The sequence below is a fragment of the Panulirus ornatus genome, chromosome 16 (assembly GCF_036320965.1).
Source record: "Panulirus ornatus isolate Po-2019 chromosome 16, ASM3632096v1, whole genome shotgun sequence".
In the NCBI taxonomy this organism is placed as follows: Eukaryota; Metazoa; Arthropoda; class Malacostraca; order Decapoda; family Palinuridae; genus Panulirus; species Panulirus ornatus.
In genome coordinates, this window is record NC_092239.1 from 15,353,513 (window position 1) to 15,377,399 (window position 23,887).

The following is a 23,887-nucleotide window of genomic DNA, read 5'->3' on the forward strand; positions in this document are numbered from 1 at the left end:
ATTATCTTGGAAAGCAAAAATGGGTATGTTTGAAGGAATAGTGGTTCCAACAATGTTGTATGGTTGCGAGGCGTGGGCTATGGATAGAGTTGTGCGCAGGAGGATGGATGTGCTGGAAATGAGATGTTTGAGGACAATGTGTGGTGTGAGGTGGTTTGATCGAGTGAGTAACGTAAGGGTAAGAGAGATGTGTGGAAATAAAAAGAGCGTGGTTGAGAGAGCAGAAGAGGATGTTTTGAAGTGGTTTGGGCACATGGAGAGGATGAGTGAGGAAAGATTGACGAAGAGGATATATGTGTCGGAGGTGGAGGGAGCAAGGAGAAGAGGGAGACCAAATTGGAGGTGGAAAGATGGAGTGAAAAAGATTTTGTGTGATCGGGGCCTGAACATGCAGGAGGGTGAAAGGAGGGCAAGGAATAGAGTAAATTGGAGCGATGTGGTATACTGGGGTTGACGTGCTGTCAGTGGATTGAATCAAGGCATGTGAAGCGTCTGGGGTAAACCATGGAAAGCTGTGTAGGTATGTATATTTGCGTGTGTGGACGTATGTATATACATGTGTATGGGGGGGGGGTTGGGCCATTTCTTTCGTCTGTTTCCTTGCGCTACCTCGCAAACGTGGGAGACAGCGACAAAGTATAAAAAAAAAATATATATATATATATATATATATATATATATATATATATATATATATATATATATATATATATATATACCTGTGGAAGGTATTAAGAATATATGGTGTGGGAGGAAAGTTGTTAGAAGCAGTGAAAAGCTTTTATCGAGGATGTAAGGCATGTGTACGTGTAGGAAGAGAGGAAAGTGATTGGTTCTCAGTGAATGTAGGTTTGCGGCAGGGGTGTGTGATGTCTCCGTGGTTGTTTAATTTGTTTATGGATGGGGTTGTTAGGGAGGTAAATGCAAGAGTTTTGGAAAGAGGGGCAAGTATGAAGTCTGTTGGGGATGAGAGAGCTTGGGAAGTGAGTCAGTTGTTGTTCGCTGATGATACAGCGCTGATGGCTGATTCATGTGAGAAACTGCAGAAGCTGGTGACTGAGTTTGGTAAAGTGTGTGGAAGAAGAAAGTTAAGAGTAAATGTGAATAAGAGCAAGGTTATTAGGTACAGTAGGGTTGAGGGTCAAGTCAATTGGGAGGTGAGTTTGAATGGAGAAAAACTGGAGGAAGTGAAGTGTTTTAGGTATCTGGGAGTGGATCTGGCAGCGGATGGAACCATGGAAGCGGAAGTGGATCATAGGGTGGGGGAGGGGGCGAAAACTCTGGGGGCCTTGAAGAATGTGTGGAAGTCGAGAACATTATCTCGGAAAGCAAAAATGGGTATGTTTGAAGGAATAGTGGTTCCAACAATGTTGTATGGTTGCGAGGCGTGGGCTATGGATAGAGTTGTGCGCAGGAGGATGGATGTGCTGGAAATGAGATGTTTGAGGACAATGTGTGGTGTGAGGTGGTTTGATCGAGTGAGTAACGTAAGGGTAAGAGAGATGTGTGGAAATAAAAAGAGCGTGGTTGAGAGAGCAGAAGAGGGTGTTTTGAAGTGGTTTGGGCACATGGAGAGGATGAGTGAGGAAAGATTGACCAAGAGGATATATGTGTCGGAGGTGGAGGGAGCAAGGAGAAGAGGGAGACCAAATTGGAGGTGGAAAGATGGAGTGAAAAAGATTTTGAGTGATCGGGGCCTGAACATGCAGGAGGGTGAAAGGAGGGCAAGGAATAGAGTGAATTGGAGCGATGTGGTATACCGGGGTTGACGTGCTGTCAGTGGATTGAATCAAGGCATGTGAAGCGTCTGGGGTAAACCATGGAAAGCTGTGTAGGTATGTATATTTGCGTGTGTGGACGTATGTATATACATGTGTATGGGGGGGGGGTTGGGCCATTTCTTTCGTCTGTTTCCTTGCGCTACCTCGCAAACGCGGGAGACAGCGACAAAGTATGAAAAAAAAAAATATATATATATATATATATATATATATAAACTTCCCATTTCTCACCCACTATCCTTATGCCATTCTACACTCGGTCTTTCCTGGTATTTCTTCACACAAATCTCTTTTCCAAACTCATCTGTTCTCACCACTCTCCTCACCAACATTGTTTTCTTTTCCAAAAGCCTATACAAATCTTCACCCTCTCCTCCACAAGATTGTGATCAGATATCCCACCAGCTGCCCCTCTCAGTACATTTACAGGTAAAAGTCTGTCTCTCTCGTGCCTATCAATTAATATATAATCCAGTAATGCCCACGTACTCGTGCACATGAGGGGGGAGGGGTTTGTTGTTTCATGTGCAGCCGAGTGGCGATGGGAATGAATGGGGGCAGACGGTATGAATTGTGTACATGTGTATATATTCATATGTCTGTGTGTGTGTGTATATATGCATACGTTGAGATGTATAGGTGTGTATGTGTGTGTGTGTGTGGACGTGTATGTATATACATGTGTATATGGGTGGATTGGGCCATTCTTTCATCTGTTTCCTTGCGCTGCCTCGCTAACGTGGGGGACAGCGACAAAGCAAAATAAATAGAATATAAATATATATATATATATATATATATATATATTTCTTTCGTCTGTTTCCTTGCGCTACCTCGCAAACGCGGGAGACAGCGGCAAAAAAAAAAAAAGAAAAAAAATATATATATATATATATATATATATATATATTTTTTTTTTTTTTTTTTTTTTTTTTTTTTTTGCTGTCTCCTGCGTTTGCGAGGTAGCGCAAGGAAACAGACGAAAGAAATGGCCCAACCCACCCCCATACACATGTATATACATACGTCCACACAAGCAAATATACATACCTACACAGCTTTCCATGGTTTACCCCAGACGCTTCACATGCCTTGATTCAATCCACTGATAGCACGTCAACCCCGGTATACCACATCGCTCCAATTCACTCTATTCCTTGCCCTCCTTTCACCCTCCTGCATGTTCAGGCCCCGATCACACAAAATCTTTTTCACTCCATCTTTCCACCTCCAATTTGGTCTCCCTCTTCTCCTCGTTCCCTCCACCTCCGACACATATATCCTCTTGGTCAATCTTTCCTCACTCATTCTCTCCATGTGACCAAACCATTTCCAAACACCCTCTTCTTCTCTCTCAACCACGCTCTTTTTATTTCCACACATCTCTCTTACCCTTACGTTACTTACTCGATCAAACCACCTCCCAGTTCCCAGTGAACGTCAGTCTGCAATTGGTGTGTGATGTCCCCATGGTTATTTAATTTGTTTATGGATGGGGTAGTTAGGGAGGTAAATGCAGGAGTTTTGGAGAGAGTGGCGAGTATGCATTTTGTGAGATGAGAGGGCTTGGGAAGTGAGTCAGTTGTTGTTTGCCGATGATACAGCTCAAGTGGCTGATTCGAATGAGAAACTTCAGAAGTTGGTGTCTGAATTTGGAAAAGTATGTGAAAGGAGAAATTTGAAGGTGAATGTGAATAAGAGCAAGGTTATTAGGTTCACTAGGGTTGAAGAACAAGTAAATTGGGATGTAAGTTTGAATGGAGAAAAATTGGAGGAATTGAAGTGTTTTAGATATCTTGGAATGGACTTAGCAGCGGATGGAACCATGAAAGTGGAAGCGAGTCACAGGGTAGGGGCTGGGGCGAAGGTTCTGGGAGAAAGAAAGAATGTGTGGAAGGTGAGAATGTTATCTCGGAGAGCAAAAATGGGTATGTTTGAAGGAATGATAGTTCCAACAATGTTATATGGTTGCGAGGCATGGGCTGTAGATACGGTTGTACGGAGGAGGGTGGATGTGTTGGAAATGAAATGTTTGAGGACAATATGGGGTGTGTGGTGGTTTGATCCTGTAATGAAAGGGTAAGAGATGTGTGGAAATAAAAAGAGTGTGGTTAAGAGAGCAGAAGAGGATGTGTTGAAATGGTTTGAACATATGGAGAGAATGAGTAAGGAAAGATTAACAAAGGGAGGGAGGGAACAGGGAGAAGCGGGAGACCAAATTGGAGGTGGAAAGATGGAGTGAAAAAAATTTTGATTGATCCAGGCCTGAACATACAGGAGGCTGAGAGGCATGCAAGGAATAGAGTGATTTTTTTGGAACGATGTGGTATACCATGGAAAGGTCTGTGGGGCCTGGATGTAGATAGGGAGCTGTGGTTTCGGTGCACTACATACATATGCATATACATACATATGCATGTATACACATTCACATATTCATACTTGCTCGCCCTCATCCATTCCCGATGCCATCGTGTCCCACAGGAAACTTCAGATACATGAAGGAAAAGAAATAACATAACAAACATTCTTCTCTCCTCCCCCATATGTGATTGTCACCCCCTTGTGTCAGCAAGGGAGCATCAGGAAACAGACAAAGAAGTCCATATCTGCTTACTCTAATTTTCTAGCTGTCATGTGCAGCGGACTGAAGACAGCTCCCTATCCACATTCAGACCCCACAGACCTTTCCATGGTTAACCCGAACATTTCACATTTCCTGGTTCAATCCATTGACAACATGTCGAACCCAGTGTACCAAATCATTCCAATTCACTTTATTCTTTGCATAACTATCATGCCTCTGCATGTTCAGGCCTCAGTTGCTCAAAATCTTTTTCTCTCCATCCTTCCATCTCCAATATGGTCTCCCACTTTTCCTTGTTCCCTCCACTTCTGACACACATATCCTCTTTGTCAGCTTTGCCTCACTCATTCTCTCCACATGCCCAAACCATTTCAACAACCCCTCTTCTGCTCTCTCAATCAAACTCTTTTTATTTCCACACATTTCACATACCCTTTCATTACTTACTCGATTAATCCACCTCACACCAAATATTGCCTTCAAACATTTCATTTTCAACACATGCAGCCTCCACCATACAACCTTGTCTATAGCCCATGCCTCTCAACCATGAAATATTGTTGGAACTACTATTCCTTCAAACATACCCATTTTTGCTCCGAGATAGCATTCTTTCTTTCCATACATTCTTCAGCACTCCCAGAACCTCTGCCCCCTCCCCAACCTCGTGACTCACTTCCACTTCCATGGTTCCATTCGCTGCCATCCCCACTCCCAGATATCTAAAAAACTTCACTTCTTCCAGTTTTTCTCCATTCAAACTTACATCCCAACTAACTTGTCCTTTAACCCTGCTGAATCTAAAAACCTTGCTTTTATTCACATTTACTCCCCACTTTTTCCTTTTACACACTCTGCCAGACTCAATCACCATTTTGTGCAGTTTCTTACTCAAATTGCCACCAGTGCTGTATCAGTGGCAAACAACAACTGACTCACTTGCCAGACCCTCTCATCCCCAACAGACTGCAGACTCGTTCCTCTCTCCAAGACTGTTGCATTCACTCCCTCACCACCCCATCCATAAACAAATTAAACAGTTATGGTGACATCACACACCCCTTCTGCAGACCAACCTTCAGTGGGAACCATTCACTCTTGTCTTTTCCTACTTGAACATACGCCTTACACCCTTGATAAAAACTTCTCACAACTTCTAGCAGCTTACCTTCTACTCTATATACTCTAAAGACCTTCTTCAGAGTATCTCTGTCAACCCTATCATTTGCCTTCTCCAGATCCATAAATGCAACATACAAATCCATCTGTTTTTCTAAGTATTTCTCACACACATTCTTCAAAGCAAGTACCTAATCCACACATCCTCTGCCACTTTTGAAACCTCACTGCTCCTTCCAGTCTGATGCCTAGTACATGCCTGCACCCTCTCAGTCAGTACCCTCCCATACAATTTACCAAGTATACTCAACAAACTTATGCCTCTGTGGTTTGGAAACTCACTTTTATCCTCTTTGCCTTTATACAGTGGCACTATACATGCACTCTGCCAATCCTCAGGCACCTCACCATGTGCCATACATACACTGAATATCCTTATAAACCAATCAACACCACAGTCACCCCCTTTCTTAATAAATTCAGCTGCGATACCATCCACTCCTGCTACCTTGCTGCACTTCATCTTTTGCAAGACTTTCACTGGCTCTTCTCTCTTAATCAAACCACTCTACGTGACTATCACTTTGCATACCTCCCCAACCAAAACACCCTTCATCTGCCACCCTATCATCAAACACATTTAACAATCATTCATAATACTCACTCTATACCCTCCGCACTCCATCACTACCCGTCATCACTTCCCCTGGTTCCCCCTTCACTGATGTCCCCATTTTTTTCTTTTGTCTTTTGCACTTTATTTACCTTCCTCCAAAACATCTTTTTATTTTCCCTAAAGTTAAATGAAACCCTCTCACCCTAATTCTCATTTGCCCTCTTTTTCAATCGTTGCACCATCCCCTTGACCTGTCACTTTCTCTTACATCTCCCAATTATTTGCACTCTTTCTATGTAAGTACTGCCCAGATGCCTCTTTTCTCTTTTTCACTAGCAACTTTACTTCATCCCACCACTCACCACCCTTCTAATCTTTCTAATCTACCCACCCCTCACCTTTCATATGCTAAATGGATCTCTTGGACATGCCATCACTGCTTCCCTAGATACCTCCCATTCCTCACCCACTTCCTTCACTTCATTTGCTGTCACATTTGCCATTCTATACCCAATCTCTGTAGTATTTCTTTACACAAGTCTCCCTTTCAAGCTCACTTACTCTCACCACTCTTCTCCTTGACGTTGCCTCCTCTTTTTCAAAAAGCTGTACAAATCTTCACCCTCATCTTCACAAGATAGTGATCAGACATTCCACAAGCTGCCCCTCATGGCATGTTCACATCCAAAGTCTCTGTTGCATGCCTCTCAATTGATGCATAAGCAAATAATATAGATACTTCCCATTCCTCACCCACTCCCGTCGCTTCATTTTCTCTCAACTTTTGCCATTTTATACTCAGTCTCTGTTGGTATTTCTTCACATGAGTCTCTTTTCCAAGCTCACTTACTCTCACCACTCTCTTCTTGACATTCTTCCATATTTTTGAAAATCTTTACCTTTGCCTTCACAAGTTAGTGATCAAACATCCCACTAGCTACACCTCTCAGCACATTTACATATAGAATTCTCTCTTTTAAATGCCTATCAATTAATACATCATTTAATAATGCCTGTTGACCATCTCTCCTATTCATGTATGTATACTTGTGTATATCTCTATTTTTAAACCAGGTACTCTAAATTACCAGTCTTTTTCAGCACACAAATCCACAAGCTCTTCACCATTTCCATTCACAACACTGAAAACCCCTTGCACACCAATTATACCCTCAACTGCCACGTTACTCACCTTCACATTCATATCACCCATCACTAATACGCAATTTCATTCACCAAGACTGCTGACACACACAGCTGTTCCCAAAACACTTGCCTCACATGATCTGTCATTTCATGACCAGGTGCATAAGTGCCCATGATCACCCATCTCTCGCCATAACTTTCAGTTTTACCCCCATTAGTATAGAATTTACTTTCTCACACTATATCACACACTCCCACAACTGCTTCAGAAGTGTTGCTACTCCTTCCTTACTTCTTGTGCCATGTTCCCTGCCTGTTGTAGAAAGCATCTAAAAAGGGGTGGGAGTGGGGTGCTGGAAATCCTCCCTTTCAGTTTTTACTTTTCCAAAAGAAGGAACAGAGAATGAGGTGTAGTGAGGATTTTCCTCTCTAAGGCTTGGTCATCTGTTCACTAAGCTACTTTGCTAATGCAGGAAATGGTGAATGTGTAGAGCCTGAGCGTGAACGAATGTATCCTTTTTGTCTGTTTTCCTGACACTACCTCACTGAAGTGGAAGGGTAGCGATGCTATTTCCTTTGGGGTGGGGTAGTGACAGGAATGAATGAAGGCAAGCAAGTATGAACATGTACATGTGTATATATGTGAATGTCTGTGCATGACTTCACCCTCTGAATCAATACTCTCTCATATAATTTTCCAGGTATACTCAACAAACTTATCCCTGTGTAGTTTGAACTCAGTTTTATCCCATTTGCCTTTTAGCAATGGCTTTGTACATGCATTACGCCAAACCACACTTCTCCTCCCTAGTAGGATGCTTTGTACATGCCTTCACCCGCTCAATCAATACTCTCCCATATAATTTTCCAGGTATACTCAACAAACTTATGCCTCTGTAATTTGAACACTTACCTTTATCCCCTTTGCTTTTGTACAGTGGTACTTATGCATGCATTTTGCCAATCCTCAGGTACTTCACCAAGATCCATACATGCTTTGAATATCATACCAACCTACTAATCAACACCACAGTCACTACCTTACTTGATATATGTACATACATATACATGTACATACACATGAGTCCTCGTGGACTCATAGGAATGCACATACATATATACATATGTATATTTTCATAATTGCTTGCCTTCATTCATTCCTGACATCACCCCACCCCATGGGAAACAGAACAAAGTATGAAGGAAAAGAAAACAATAACATATATTTTCCTTTCTTCCTCCACACCTGATCACCCTGTGTCAGCGAGGTATTGTCAAGAAACAAGACGAAGAAAGGCCACATCCATTCACACTCATTCTCTATTTGCTGTGCAGTGCACTGAAACCACAGCTCCTCATCCACATTCAGGCCTTACAGACCTGTCCATGTGCATTTTCTTCATATTTCCTGATTTTACCTCTGATGCTGGGGGTGGCTTATATGAGTTTTTTATTTTTCCAGTTGTAAAGATTTAAATGTAATTCATTCTTTCTTTCTTAAGTGTTGGTCATTTCCCCTGTTAGCAAGGTAGTTCCAAGAATAAAGAAAGAAATGGCCTCATTTGCTCATTTTTAGTTAAAGTTGTCTTCTTTTTTTATCTTTCACACTTGATTGCCATTTCCCATGTTAGCAAGGTAGCAACAGAAACAGATGAAGAAAGGCCTCAAAGGGAGATGTGAATAAGGATGGCTCATTTGCTTGCTATCTCACAAAATATACATTTTGCTACGTGAAACCCATAAGAAATGAAGGTCATGTGGATGTGAAAGGAATCTTTTTGAAGCAGCACATTCTGTAATCCTGACCACAGAGTGCTTGGAAGAGAGAAAGGAGAATATAGAAATCTAAGAATGTATGTAACCCTCCCCTCCTTGTATCTTAACTTTCTAAAAGGGGAAACAGAAGGAGTCACGCGGGGAGTGCTCATCCTCCTCGAAGGCTCAGATTGTGGTGTGTAAATGTGTGTGGAGGTAACCAAGATGAGAAAAAAAGGAGAGATAGGTAGTATGTTGGAGGAAAGTAAACTGGATGTTTTGGCTCGAGTGAAACTGGTGACTGAGTTTGGTAAAGTGTGTGAAAGAAGAAAGCTGAGAGTAAATGTGAATGAGAGTAAGGTTTTTAGGTACAGTAGGGTTGAGGGACAAATCAATTGGGAGGTAAGTTTGAATGGAGAAAAACTAGGAAGTGAAGTGTTTTAGATATCTGGGAGTGGATTTGCCAGTGGATGGAACCATGGAAGTGGAAGTGAGTCACAGGGTAGGGGAGGGGGCAAAAGTTCTGGGAGCGTTGAAAAATGTGAGGAAGGCGAGAACATTATCTTGGAAAGCAAAAATGGGGATGTTTGAAGGAATAGTGGTTCCAACAGTGTTATATGGTTGCGAGGCATGGGCTATAGATAGAGTTGTGCAGAGGAAGGTGGATGTGTTGGAAACGAGATGTTTGAGGACAATATGTGGTGTGGAGTGGTTTGATCGAGTAAGTAATGAAAGGGTAAGAGAGATGTGTGGTAATAAAAAGAGTGTGGTTGAGAGAGCAGAAGAGGGTGTTTTGAAATGGTTTGGTCACATGGAGAGAATGAGTGAGGAAAGATTGACAGAGAGGATATGTGTGTCAGAGGTGGAGGGAACGAGGAGAAGTGGGAGACCAAATTGGAGGTGGAAAGATAGAGTGGAAAAGATTTTGAGTGATTGGGGCCTGAACGTGCAGGAGGGTGAAAGGCATGCAAAGGATAGAGTGAATTAGAACGATGTGGTCTATGGATTGAACCAGGGCATGTGAAGCGTCTGGGGTAAACCATGGAAAGTATTGTGTTGCCTGGATGTGGAAAGGGAGCTGTGGTTTCGGTGCAATATACATGACAGCTAGAGACTGAGTGCGAACGAATGTGGCCTTTGTTGTCTTCCTAGCGCTACCTCGCACGCATGCTGGGAGAGGGGGTTGTCATTTCATGTGTGGCGGGGTGGCGATGGCAATGAATAAAGGCAGCAAGTATGAATTATGTTCATGTATATGTCTGGGTATGTATATATATGTATATGTTGAAATGTATAGGTATGTATATGTGCTTGTGTGGACGTGTATGTATATACATGTGTATGTGGGTGGGTTGGGCCATTCTTTCGTCTGTTTCCTTGCGCTACCTCGCTGACGTGAGATAGATAAGTAGATAAGAATGTATGGCAAATTGGAAAGTAGAAATTAACTTTGAATATGGTCAAATGAATTAGATTGCTTACTGGAGAAATATTGAGGGGAAAGTTTATGCTTTTGTAAGCCATTGTCTTCAGTTGATACTTTATTAGTTCGAATTACTTGCAAAGATAATGAACTATATCTGTCTCTTGAGTTATAGTATTCTCTGCCAGCTAATAGTGTTTTTATATATGTAATGATTTGATAAGGTTTTGAAGTAGAGTATTTTGATAAGTTTAACCTTATCTCCTGAGATAATGAACATAATCTATCTCAGTGTTATTTTGTATTTTATGATTAGGTATTGCTTATTGCAGTAGTTTTACACATATATAGGAAATTATCATTACATTTTAGTGGTTATACAGTCTTCATAAATGATTTTACATTTATTTAAGTATAAATTTTATTAATTACTATATACAATGATTAATAAGTCATAGAATTTTTCATACACATTGGATTGAAAAAATGTTTTAAGCACTGTATCCTATCTACAGTAAAAGGCTTTGTTAGAAACTTGTCCTCACATTCATCATTAAATGAATAACACCATGTTTCTGCATTGTACATTGCCTTTTGCCTTGAAATTTTTATTTGGTGTCTTTTTTTTATGTTACTGATTTATCTGAAATGTAATTACCAGTTCAGCCATGTGTACCCTAGATGTATTATTGTGTCTGGCACAGTTAGTTTTTCTCTGTCACCTAATTTAGGTTTGTTTTCATAATGTACTTCAGGTGGTGTTTTTCAGATGGTGCTTTTCTGGTAAACTGTGTTTAGTCCTCATTAGTCTTATGCTTCATATGTCCAGACAGCTGTTTCACATATGATTTGTTATGTTTATGAATTTAAGATATGTAAATTAAAGTTTTCATTTTTCTCTTATTTTTTTTCTAAAGAACTTGCTGTTTTTATGCATTCTAACCAATTAGTAATTTTTAGCGTACATTAATCTGTGTATACAAGTATCAGAAATTATAGTATATTGTAACTTCTTGGCCTTTTTATCTTTCTTTGATGAACTTTTTTTTGTTTTATCATTTCTGACACTTGTAATTTTTTATCGTTTTCCTGTTTATCTGTAGCAAGATAAATTTTGTTTCTATCAGGATTTTTTTATATGAACCTTTTATTTCTTTATATTTTCACTTCATTTTGTGTATTTAGCATTTCAGACCTTTTATTTTTTCATATTTTCACTACATTTTTTGTGTATATAGCACTCATAGTATAGCCCATACATCAGCTGTTTGGTTATGAATTGGGAAAAGTACTGCCTCTTTAAGACTGGTATGGTCAGTCTCCAGGCAAAGATTATAGTTCTTTATTGTAACCTTTGTATTGTTTTGTATTAATGTCTTTTCTTTAACTGAAGAATTACTTACAGTTTTACAAGAACCTTGTGACATGCCAAGTTAAAAGTGGTGCCTAATTATTTTTATCAGTATTGTAGAAACATGTCTTTATGCAAGTTAGCTTTTATAGAAATAACTGTTTGTATATTTGATTGTATATCTACATTCCTCACCTGTTTTCCTTGCACTTCCTTGGTGATGTAGGAGACGGCGATTAAGTATAATAGATATATATATAGATTATTTATAAGAGCAAGGTTATTAGGTATAGTATGGTTAAGGGACAAGTCAATTGGGAGGCAAGTTTGAGTGGAGAAAAACTAGAGGAAGTGAAGTGATTTAGATATCTGTGAGTGGATTTGGCAGCAGATGGAACCATGGAAGCGGAAGTGAGTCACAGGGTGGGGGAGGGGTGAAGGTTCTGGGAGTGTTGAAGAATGTGTGGAAGGCAAGAAGATTATCTCGGAAAGCAAAAATGGGTATGTTTGAAGGAATAGTGGTTCCAACAATGTTATATGGTTGCGAGGTGTGGGCTATAGATAGGGTTGTGTGGAGGAGGGTGGATGTGTTGGAAATGAGATGTTTGTGGACAATATGTGGTGTGAGGTGGTTTGATCGAGTAAGTAATGAAAGGGTAAGAGAGATGTGTGGTAATAAAAAAGAGTGTGGTTGAGAGAGCAGAAGAGGGTGTTTTGAAATGGTTTGGTCACACGGAGAGAATATGTGAGGAAAGATTGACAAAGAGGATATATGTGTCAGAGGTGGAGGGAACGAGGAGAAGTGGGAGACCAAATTGGAGGTGGAAAGAAGGAGTGAAAAAGATTTTGAGCAATTGGGGCCTGAACATGCAGGGGGGTGAAAGGCGTGCAAGGAATAGAGTGAATTGGAACGATGAGGTATACCGAGGTCGATGTGCTGTCAATGGATTGAACCAGGGCATGTGAAGTGTCTGGGGTAAACAATGGAAAGTTTTGTGTTGCCTGGATGTGGAAAGGGAGCTTTGGTTTGGGTGCATTACACATGACAGCCAGAGACTGAGTGGGAACGAATGTGGCCTTTGTTGTCTTTTCATATTGCTACCTCGCATGTGTGTGGGGGGAGGGGGTTGTCATTTCATGTGTGGCGGGGTTGCGACGGGAATGAATAAAGGCAGCAAGTATGAATATTGTATATGTGTATGTATGTATATGTCTGTGTATGTATATATATGTATACATTGAAAGCAGAAGAGGGTGTTTTGAAATGGTTTGGTCACATGGAGAGAATATGTGAGAAAAGATTGACAAAGAGGATATATGTGTCAGAGGTGGAGGGAACGAGGAGAAGTGGGAGACCAAATTGGAGGTGGAAAGAAGGAGTGAAAAAGATTTTGAGCAATCGGGGCCTGAACATGCAGGGGGGTGAAAGGCGTGCAAGGAATAGAGTGAATTGGAACGATGAGGTATACCGAGGTCGATGTGCTGTCAATGGATTGAACCAGGGCATGTGAAGTGTCTGGGGTAAACAATGGAAAGTTTTGTGTTGCCTGGATGTGGAAAGGGAGCTTTGGTTTGGGTGCATTACACATGACAGCCAGAGACTGAGTGGGAACGAATGTGGCCTTTGTTGTCTTTTCATATTGCTACCTCGCATGCGTGTGGGGGGAGGGGGTTGTCATTTCATGTGTGGCGGGGTTGCGACGGGAATGAATAAAGGCAGCAAGTATGAATATTGTATATGTGTATGTATGTATATGTCTGTGTATGTATATATATGTATACATTGAAAGGTATAGGTATGTATATGTGCGTGTATGGATGTGTATGTATATGCATGTGTATGTGGGTGGGTTGGGCCATTCTTTCCTATGTTTCCTTGCGCTACCTCGCTAACGCGGGAGACAGCGACAAAGTATGATAAATATAATAAGATAGATTATTTATTTATATTTATTATACTTTGTCACTGTCTCCTGCATTAGCGAGATAGCGCAAGGAAACAGACGAAAGAATGGCCTAACCCACCTACATACACATATATTTGCATACATGCCCACACACACACATATACATACCTATACATTTCAATGTATACATATATATACATACACAGACAAATACACATGTACACATGTACATATTCATACTTGCTGCCCTCAGTCATTCCCGTCGCCACTCCATCACGCATAAAATGGTACCACCCTCCCCCTGTATGTGCACGAGGTAGCGCTAGGAAAAGACAACAATGGCTACATTTCTTCACAATCAGTCTCTAGCTGTCATGTGTAATGCACCCAAACCACAGCTCCCTTTCCACATCTAGGCCCCACAAAACTTTCCATGGTTTACCCCACACACTTCACATGCCCTGGTTCAATCCATTGACAGCACGTCGATCCCGGTATACCACATCGTTCCAATTCACTCTACTCCTTGCATGCCTTTCACCCTCCTGCATGTTCAGGCCCCAATCATTCAAAATCTTTTTCACTCCATTCTTCCACCTCTGATTTGGTCTCCCACTTCTCGTTCCCTCCACCTCTGACACATATATCCTCTTTGTCAATCTTTCCTCACTCATTCTCTCCATGTGACCAAACCATTTCAATACACCCTCTTCTGCTCTCTCAACTTACTCGATCAAACCACCTCATACCACATATTGTCCTCAGACATCTCATTTCCAACACATCCACCCTCTTCTGCACAACCCTATCTGTAGCCCATGCCTCGCAACCATATAACATTGTTGGAACCACTATTCCTTCAAACATACCCATATCTGCCTTCCGAGATAATCTTCTCACCTTCCACACATTCTTCAACACTCCCAGAACCTTCACCCCCTCCCCCACCCTATGACTAGCTCCCGCTTCCATGGTTCCCTCCGCTGTTAAATCCACTCCCAGATATGTAAAACATTTCACTTCCTCCAGTTTTTCTTCAAACTTACCTCCCAATTGACTTTTCCCTCAACCTTACTGTACCTAATGACCTTGCTCTTATTCACATTTACTCTCAACTTTCTTCTCTCACACACTTTATTAAACTCGGTCACCAGCTTCTGCAGTTATATATAAATATAGCTACATATAATCATTTGATCCGATCTTCCTTGCTAGCTAGCAGAGAATCTAAAGAATATACTTTTCAGTGTGTTTTCCTTGTAATTATGGTAGTTTTGCTGTGAAAATATGTCATGAAATATTCATATTGCAGTTTGTTATACTTAATGACCAGTGAGAGTCTCCATGCTATACATGTTTATTTTCAAAATTGTTTTAAGGTTGTGGTAGAGCTAGGTGAGGTGTAAGTCCTTTTAATTTTTTCATGCATATTTGTTTGGTTGATTTGCACATCCAGCTACATGAGTGAGGAAAGCTAGATTTTACCTCTTCATGTGAAGTAGTTTTGCAACTGAGTGGCTTAATATACACATTATAGTGCAACCATTACTTTGTTTTGGCTTATTTTTTTTTCACGTAGAAGATACAGTGTTTAAATATCACTGAGTGGTTTGATATGATATATATTACTGTGCAACCATTACTTTGTTTTGGCCTTGTTTGTGTGTTCGTAGAAGATGCAGTGCTAAATATTACCATACATTTGTTTTCACATTTTTTTTCATGTAGATGATGCAATTTTTAAGTATTGCCATACATTTGTTTTGTCGTATTGTTTTCCATATAGGTGATGCAGTGTTTAGATATCACCGCAATTACAATTTTGAAACACTCTTTAATGTATAACTAGTTCTGAATTTACATTTTTGATAAGTTTCGTTGTTTCATAGTAAAGAATTGGAATTAGTTGTTAAACAGAACTAGCATTTGGGAAATACTTTAAAAGCTCCCTGTTGAGATATGTGGTTGTTTTACTGACACCATTGTCTTTTGTTACCCTAGTAGAAATGAAATATATTTACCCATCATTTTCATTTCTTTAATTTTGGTATCAAGCTGTGGTTCTTATGAGAGCAGAATTAGAGATTGTGTGTTGATACCTGTACTGTATTATGTATTCCAAAATCAGTGATACTCCTAATGTCTTTACTACTGATGATATTCATATATTGATTATGGTTTCTCCAGAGTTTTCAGAATTTGCTTAGCTCTTTCCCTAAAACATTTAGAATCTCATTCCCCTCTTTTGGATCACCAATATAGCTTTTATGGTACAAGGTTTACTGGTGATCTGTGTGACCCACCTCTGCTCCCACTGTCCTAGGGATTTTGATGAATCCAGTGTCTGGGTCCTCAATATTTCTTGAGGCATTTAATGGTGCGGCGAAGTCTTTTTTTGCTCTCTAAACATTTTCCTATGGTTTTTCTGTTTCTTTCACTTCTCAGATGTTTAATTTTCATTTTGGTAATTCCCATTGTGTTGGTGATGGAGTGAAATCTCCCAGTTATCTTGTCAACAGGTTCTTTGTTATGGCCTAACATTTTTCTTCTCTTTGCAAATGATCTTAATCATGCTGTGCTGTATGTAATCATATCATTGTGCATTTTGGGAACCTCACATAATGAACATCATTTTCTTTGAGCCACAGCTATTTTTCTTAGGGACTTGCCTTGTATACTGGCATTTTTTTTGTACCAATATTGAGTACTGCTCACACATTATCTGGGCTGGCTCTTCTTTCTCTGAGAGCAGAATTTGCTATAATATCTTTCCTGGTATTACCTGTCTATCTATCTCTATCTTTGATCCCTTTTCCAATAGAACTTCCTCAAAGGCAATAGTCTCCATAACTAGTGAACTCCAGTGCCACATCTTATCTTTAGTGTCTCACCTTTAAGAGGCCACTGGCAGAGGGCAGCTGTAATGCCTGTTCCAGTAGGAACTTCCTCAAAGGTAATAGAGTCATCACAACTAGTGAATTCCAGTGCTGCTTCTTAGCCTTTAGTGCCTCACCCTTAACAGGCCACTAGCAGAGGGCAACTGTATTGCAGTATTTGCCGAGACTCCTGCCTCATTTTCCTACTTACCACCTCTATCAAATGCTCCTACCAACTAATTTACTTAACATTTCTATGTAATGATTCTGCCTAAATATTCCTACCAACTACTTTTATCTACTGCTCCTACCATTTTGCCAAAAGGCAGGGCTAGAGCAGAGTGCTCCCCACAGGAAAATCTAGAGTTATGAAGAATAAGCTGTGTGAGTTAAGTGTTGTCAGGTGTTACATATGACAAGGAGAGAATGTTTGTGGACAGCATGCCAGTAGTCCATGTGTTAGTGAGGCAGAAAGAAAAGACATATACCTGGGTCAGAGTAATGCAACTTGACAATCACCGAACTGATGGCCCACTGAGCAGATGTCACTAACCCTCCTGATACCCAGGCATGTAGTACTGGTAATATATTTGTTTTCTTTTTCTGTGTAAGTATTATTTTAAGTACTACTCTTGTGAGCAGTCTGCATGTGTCAAAAATGGATCCAGGTGGTGGTCAAGGAGGCATGCAGGGACACTTATACACAAACTTTCTGAACTTCCCATATTGTGATTATGGTTACTGTAAGTATTGCATGCCTTCACAAAGTATGTAGTATACTTTTCCGTTTAGTGTTATATAATTTATTGATCCACTGCTGCTCTAATATAGTAGATTTTTCACATGAGCTGTGTATAAACTGTAGAATGAGTAATGGAGCTTAAGATGTGGTCACTGTTGCCAGCAGCTTATGACAGGTTGTTTACCTTTTTATGGTTAAATGTTTCACAGCCACTGGCAACTTTTTGTAACCATATGAATACCACTGGCATGTCTTTAAAAGCTGTGATAGTTATGTTCCACACAGAACAGGTAGACCACTGGAAGATCTGTTCTGCTTAGGCATTGTTCAAATCAATGTGGCAGTCGATTTTAACTATTTGGAAATAAGAATCTTAAGGTGTTTGAATTAAAGCAGAAAATGATTTTTTTTTTGGGGGGGGGGGGGATTTTGTTCTTGGTTAGGGTTTAGCATCCCAAAGAACAGGAGCCATTTTTTTCTTTCAGATCAGCACCATACTTGGTGTCTCCAAAGTACATGCTGATATGAAATGTCATTTATAAGATATTGTCATACTATACAACCCTTATAGCTCACAAAAAGTTTTGACAGTTTTCTCTGACTTAACTGGTACTACTATTTTTTTAATGATTATTATGGCACAGACATATATGCTTCTATCAAGTCCATCTCGGGTGAAAGAAAAATGTTAGAGACAGTAGAAATTAATCAGGGCTCCACAAATGTTTATAGACTTGACTTTTAAAGGAAGAAAGATTGTATGAAGAGAGAAAGACAGCAGCATAGTTTAGCTGTTTGTGGAAAGAATAAGGTATCGTAAAAGCCAATCCTTGAGGGGCCAGTCTCCACAAACAAGTTTTGGGAAGCAGCGGCCAAACAGGCCCAAACTTGGGGTGGAGACGCATGTAATGATTCACAAGACATTGGCCACAATACCTATAGAGTGGAGAGACAGTAAAAACATTGCAGAGGTATGGAAAAGGAAGGTTGAAAGAGGTGATGTCAGGAATATTGATGAGATGGAAGGATTTTAATTCCACTCTAGTTAATAGAGAGTTAGAGGGGGAGTGCCCCAAGATACGTTAGCAGTATTCCTTACTTGGGTGAATAAAACCCCTGTAAATTTGAAAGAGCTTAAAAAAAAATTCACGAGACCTTTCAGGATGCAGACATTTTGATTTTCATTACAGTCCATAAGGTTTGTGAGATATAGTGGAGGAAATTGTTATGCCCAGTGTGTTATATTAAGATAAGGATGAATTGTGGTGTTTTAAAATTGGTCAGGGGGAAACATATAACTCTTAGGAAAAGATATAGGGAGAAATTGCATTTTAGTGCTATTAAGATATTGCTACCCTAATCCAAAATATTAAACAAGTCACTTAAGAGAGGGAATATGATTAGTACCAGAAAGAGAGAGAATATTTGAGGAAGGAGGGGAGGAAGAGTGAGTTGGTATACGTAAAGTGGAATCAGCAGCATGAGAGGATTAGAAGTGGAAGAGATCATTTATTGAGAGAAGAAGAGAGTAGATGATAGAACAGAACCCTGAGGTACACCACTGTTGATAGGATAGGAGGGGGAAGTTGTATCGATGACTGCGGTGATTAAACAGCCTGAAAGGAAACTATGCATTTGAGAACAGAGAGAATTATTGAAAACAGAGCAAAGGAGGTTAGAAAGCAAAGACTTATGCCACATCCTGTCAAGTGCTTTGGAGATGTCAAGGGCGATAACAAAATTTCTGAGGGAGGTGACCAGAGGTAAGTCATATAAAGAGATCACCAGTACACTGTGCACTGCAAAATCCATACTAGTGATCAGAAAGAAGGGAATGGGATTCAAAGTGTTCTAGAAAGCGAGAGTTTAGGAAAGTTTCAAAGATTTACGATTTAGCAGAAGTGAGACCTATGGGGCAATAGATAGGGGTTTAGAGTGGTCTCCTTTCTTGGAATGGTCTACACCAAGGTATGCTTCCAAGCAGAAGGAAGAGACTGGGTTTTTAGATTGAGACAAAAATAGTGAGCAAGAATTTGTGTTAGCTCAGAGGCACATTTCCTTAGAACACGAGATGTGCAATCGGAGCCATACACCTTATCCAACTGGATCTGTTAGAGCATCTGTAAGACCTTGCATGAGGAGAACATAGGAGACAGTATAGGTTGAGGAAGGAGATGGGCTCGACGATCAGACTCTGAATCATTGAAAGTTAAGTTGGAGGAAAACAAGGTGTCCAATAGAGCGGCTTTATCAGTGGGAGAGTTAGCAATGGGCTGATCACATAAGAAAAGAGAAGGATTTCTTTATATATATAAGTTGATGCTTTTCTTTTAAGGACCAAACATTTGTCAGTAAGAGGAAGTCAGTTCATCTTACTTTTTTTTTTATGAAGGTGCACTTGGCTCTTTGAAAAATAACTTTGCAATGATTCCAAGCTGAAATGAAATCAAATTGGGTTTCTGGGGAAGAGTTTCATGGTCTGGTGTGCAACATCCCTGATGCGGCAGGCATTCATGTAGGAGTGATCATAACACGAGTAAGGATAAAACCATTTAGAAGAAGATAGGATGTAGGCCTTTATCCCAACCAAGATTACTGCTATGCTAGTTAGTTTTTCACCACAACGAGGCATCCTGACCAGAGAAGCAGTACTCATCTCAGGGAAAGTCAATGTAGAAGCTGTGCAGGTTTAGCCACTAAGCTCTCCTAAAGTGTCAAAGTTGGCATTTTGAGTGGGAGAAGAGGATGGATGTGCCCAGTTAAAAGTAATAGGTGTAAGAATGTGGTCAAAGGACCTTAAGGGGGCAAAAGTGGTGTATACATAGAGGTGAAAAAAGTCAAGTGTGTTAGAAGAATGATCATGATGGTCGGGAGCTCTAGCAGAAAGAGAGAAAGGGAGAAAAAGTTCTCTAGCTCTACTAGAACCGTTGTGATTATAACCAAACCTGTCCTTGTGTTGTACATTGATATCCCCTTCATAGAGAGCTTCAGTGTGGGAATGAGAAAAGCTGAGCTTCATGGCAAGAAGTTAAAGAGTTGTACATAGTTGGAGGAATTAGGATCAGGTGTTGGTTTGAAGAATGTATGTGAGAAATACTTAGAAAAGCAAATGGATTTGTATGTAGCATTTATGGATCTGGAGAAGGCATATGATAGAGTTGATAGAGATGCTCTGTGGAAGGTACTAAGAATATATGGTGTGGGAGGCAAGTTGTTAGAAGCAGTGAAAAGTTTTCATCAAGGATGTAAGGCATGTGTACGTGTAGGAAGAGAGGAAAGTGATTGGTTCTCAGTGAATGTAGGTTTGCGGCAGGGGTGTGTGATGTCTCCATGGTTGTTTAATTTGTTTATGGATGGGGTTGTTAGGCAGGTGAATGCAAGAGTTTTGGAAAGAGGGGCAAGTATGAAGTCTGTTGGGGATGAGAGAGCTTGGGAAGTGAGTCAGTTGTTGTTCGTTGATGATACAGCGCTGGTGGCTGATTCATGTGAGAAACTGCAGAAGCTGGTGACTGAGTTTGGTAAAGTGTGTGAAAGAAGAAAGTTAAGAGTAAATGTGAATAAGAGCAAGGTTATTAGGTACAGTAGGGTTGAGGGTCAAGTCAATTGGGAGGTAAGTTTGAATGGAGAAAAACTGGAGGAAGTAAAGTGTTTTAGATATCTGGGAGTGGATGTGGCAGCGGATGGAACCATGGAAGCAGAAGTGAATCATAGGGTGGGGGAGGGGCGAAAATCCTGGGAGCCTTGAAGACTGTGTGGAAGTCGAGAACATTATCTCGGAAAGCAAAAATGGGTATGTTTGAAGGAATAGTGGTTCCAGCAATGTTGTATGGTTGCAAGGCGTGGGCTATGGATAGAGTTGTGCGCAGGAGGGTGGATGTGCTGGAAATGAGATGTTTGAGGACAATATGTGGTGTGAGGTGGTTTGATCGAGTAAGTAATGTAAGGGTGAGAGAGATGTGTGGAAGTAAAAAGAGTGTGGTTGAGAGAGCAGAAGAGGGTGTTTTGAAATGGTTTGGGCACATGGAGAGAATGAGTGAGGAAAGATTGACCAAGAGGATATATGTGTCGGAGGTGGAGGGAACGAGGAGAAGTGGGAGACCAAATTGGAGGTGGAAAGATGGAGTGAAAAAGATTTTGAGTGATCGGGGCCTGAACATGCAGGAGGGTGAAAGGCGGGCAAGGAATAGAGTGAATTGGATTGATGTGGTATACCGGGGTCAACGTGCTGTCATTGGATTGAATCAGGGCATGTGAAGCATCTGGGGTAAACCATGGAAAGTTGTGTGGGGCCTGGAGTTGGAAAGGGAGCTGTGGTTTCGGGCATTATTGCATGACAGCTAGAGACTGAGTGTGAACGAATGTGGCCATTGTTGTCTTTTCCTAGCGCTACTTCGCACACACGAGGGGGGAGGGGGATGTTATTCCATGTGTGGTGAGGTGGCAATGGGAATTAATAAAGGCAGACAGTGTGAATTGTGTGCATGTGTATATATGTATGTGTCTGTGTGTATATATATGTGTACATTGAGATGTATGGGTCTGTATATTTGTGTGTGTGGACGTGTATGTATATACATGTGTATGGGGGGGGGGTTAGGCCATTTCTTTCGTCTGTTTCCTTGCGCTACCTCGCAAACGTGGGAGGCAGCGACAAAGCAAAATAAATAAATAAATAATTGAAACAAAAGTAACTTAATGGAAGGTAGAGATATTTTTAGCCAAATGGCATCAAAATTAGAAGACTCAAGATCCATGAGGCGAATGATAAGAGTTTTTGTATTACAGTAAGCAGAAACTCCACCCGTGGAGCAGAAACAGTGATAAGAGATTGTAACTGGAGATCTCGCATCTCATAAGAGAAGTAACTTTGGACAAATGGATTTCAGAGAGAAGTAAGAGATCAGTGGAGGAAGTAATTAGATGGTGTTCAACAGATGAAAGGTTAAATTGAAGATTGCAAATGTTGCAGAAATGGGTAGAAGAACAACTAAGACTAGTTGTTGCCATGGAAATAGGTTGGATCCCAGATGCATGATGGCGATCTGGGGTCTGTCCAAACCCTCTCGGCTGTTGATGCAGCTCTGAATTGGCGCCAAAGAGTTTTGTTTTATTTGCACTGCCATGAGTTTCAAGTTGCAAAGTAAAAAAGTAGGGAAAGACATGAATATGTGTTTCTGTTCCATGTTGTCAAATGTTGTGTATCAGAAAAAGAGTGTGTGAGGGTTGAATGCCCGTAACCCATTAGTGTTTTTTTTTAAGTTTGAGGTTACTGTCAGACAAAAGTCCACATCAGACCGGTCCTTAATTGAAATATACGGAGGTTAATGTTGGGGAAAAAGAAAAGAAGGGAGAGTATCTGTAAATTTTGGAGGAAGTGAACACTTGCTTTTTAAAAGAATGCCAAGTCATAGTTACTGGGAAAGACAGAAGAGGGTAGAGAGTTGCAAAGCTTCAAGATGGAGGAAAAGAAACAGTTATCAAAGAGGCCCAGCCTTCATTTTCCAGGGGCCACACAGTAATCATGTGACATAGCATCTTGAGTATTGCATGGTCTGCTAAATGGTGGAGGCACATAAGCAGCCAGCTCTCGGGAGTAAAACCCAAAGTAATAGCTATAGAAGAAAGAAAATGAACCAACATTGCAGCATAGAGCAAGTTAGTTAAGTTTTGTAGTTAGCCTGGGAAAGTTGATAAGACAGACCACTTTCATGTCACCTCTTTCAAGTGAGGATGCAGAGCTAGAACCACCCCAGACATGAGAGCAGTACTCTATACAAAGATGAATCAATTGAGTATGAACGAAGCAAACTATTCAGAAGAGAAAGTTCGGCATGTATGTACACAGGACTACCAGCTTCATAGAGGCAGACTTAGCAATTTCCGTAATGTAGGGTTTCCAAGACTGCGTGGATGTTACAGTAATACCAACTTTGTTCATTGAGTGATGAGGTGGAATAACCGAACCGTTGAAGGAAAGTTGTGCAAATTTTTGAAAGAGAGATGGGCAGAAAATGGGTCTTGGATGCATTAAACTTAACCAGATTTCGTCTATTTCTCTGAGATATCCTGTCCAAGGTTGGAGTTTATTGACTAATGTGTTAAGACTAGAGGCAGATACAGTGAGAGAAGGAGCAGAATTGAAGGACGTGGAGGAATGTAGTGCTGAGGCGGCAGCATATGAGTGCATTTGGTTATATGTAGAAGGAATTAAATCATTGATAAATAGAATGTAGGCGACAGGACAGAACCATTAGGGACACTACTGTTGATGGAAGAGAGGGGAAAGGCTGATCCATCAATACTCACTGATATAGATTGGCCAGGAAGGAAGGTAGATATGAAGGAGCAATGTGAAGAAAGGGATCCAAAAGAGGGGAGCATAGAGATGATACCCCGATACAACAGTCTGTCAAAAGCTTTGGTTGTTTTAAGGGCAACTGTATAGGGTTCCCCCAAATCTTTTAGGGATGATGACCAGACTGTAGTAAGATAGTTAAGAATATCTCCAGTGGATTTCACCTTGAAGAGGCCATCCTGGTGATTAAAAAAAGACTGTGAGATTTAAGATATCAAAGGGCTGTGAG

General features: G+C 40.7%; 1 protein-coding gene across 1 annotated transcript in view; it reads left to right on the forward strand.

Annotated features, from left to right (window-relative positions):
• The window catches only part of LOC139753981 (uncharacterized), a 39,780-nt gene that overhangs the window by 14,568 nt on the left and 1,325 nt on the right, over window positions 1-23,887 (forward strand). The window lies entirely within an intron of this gene.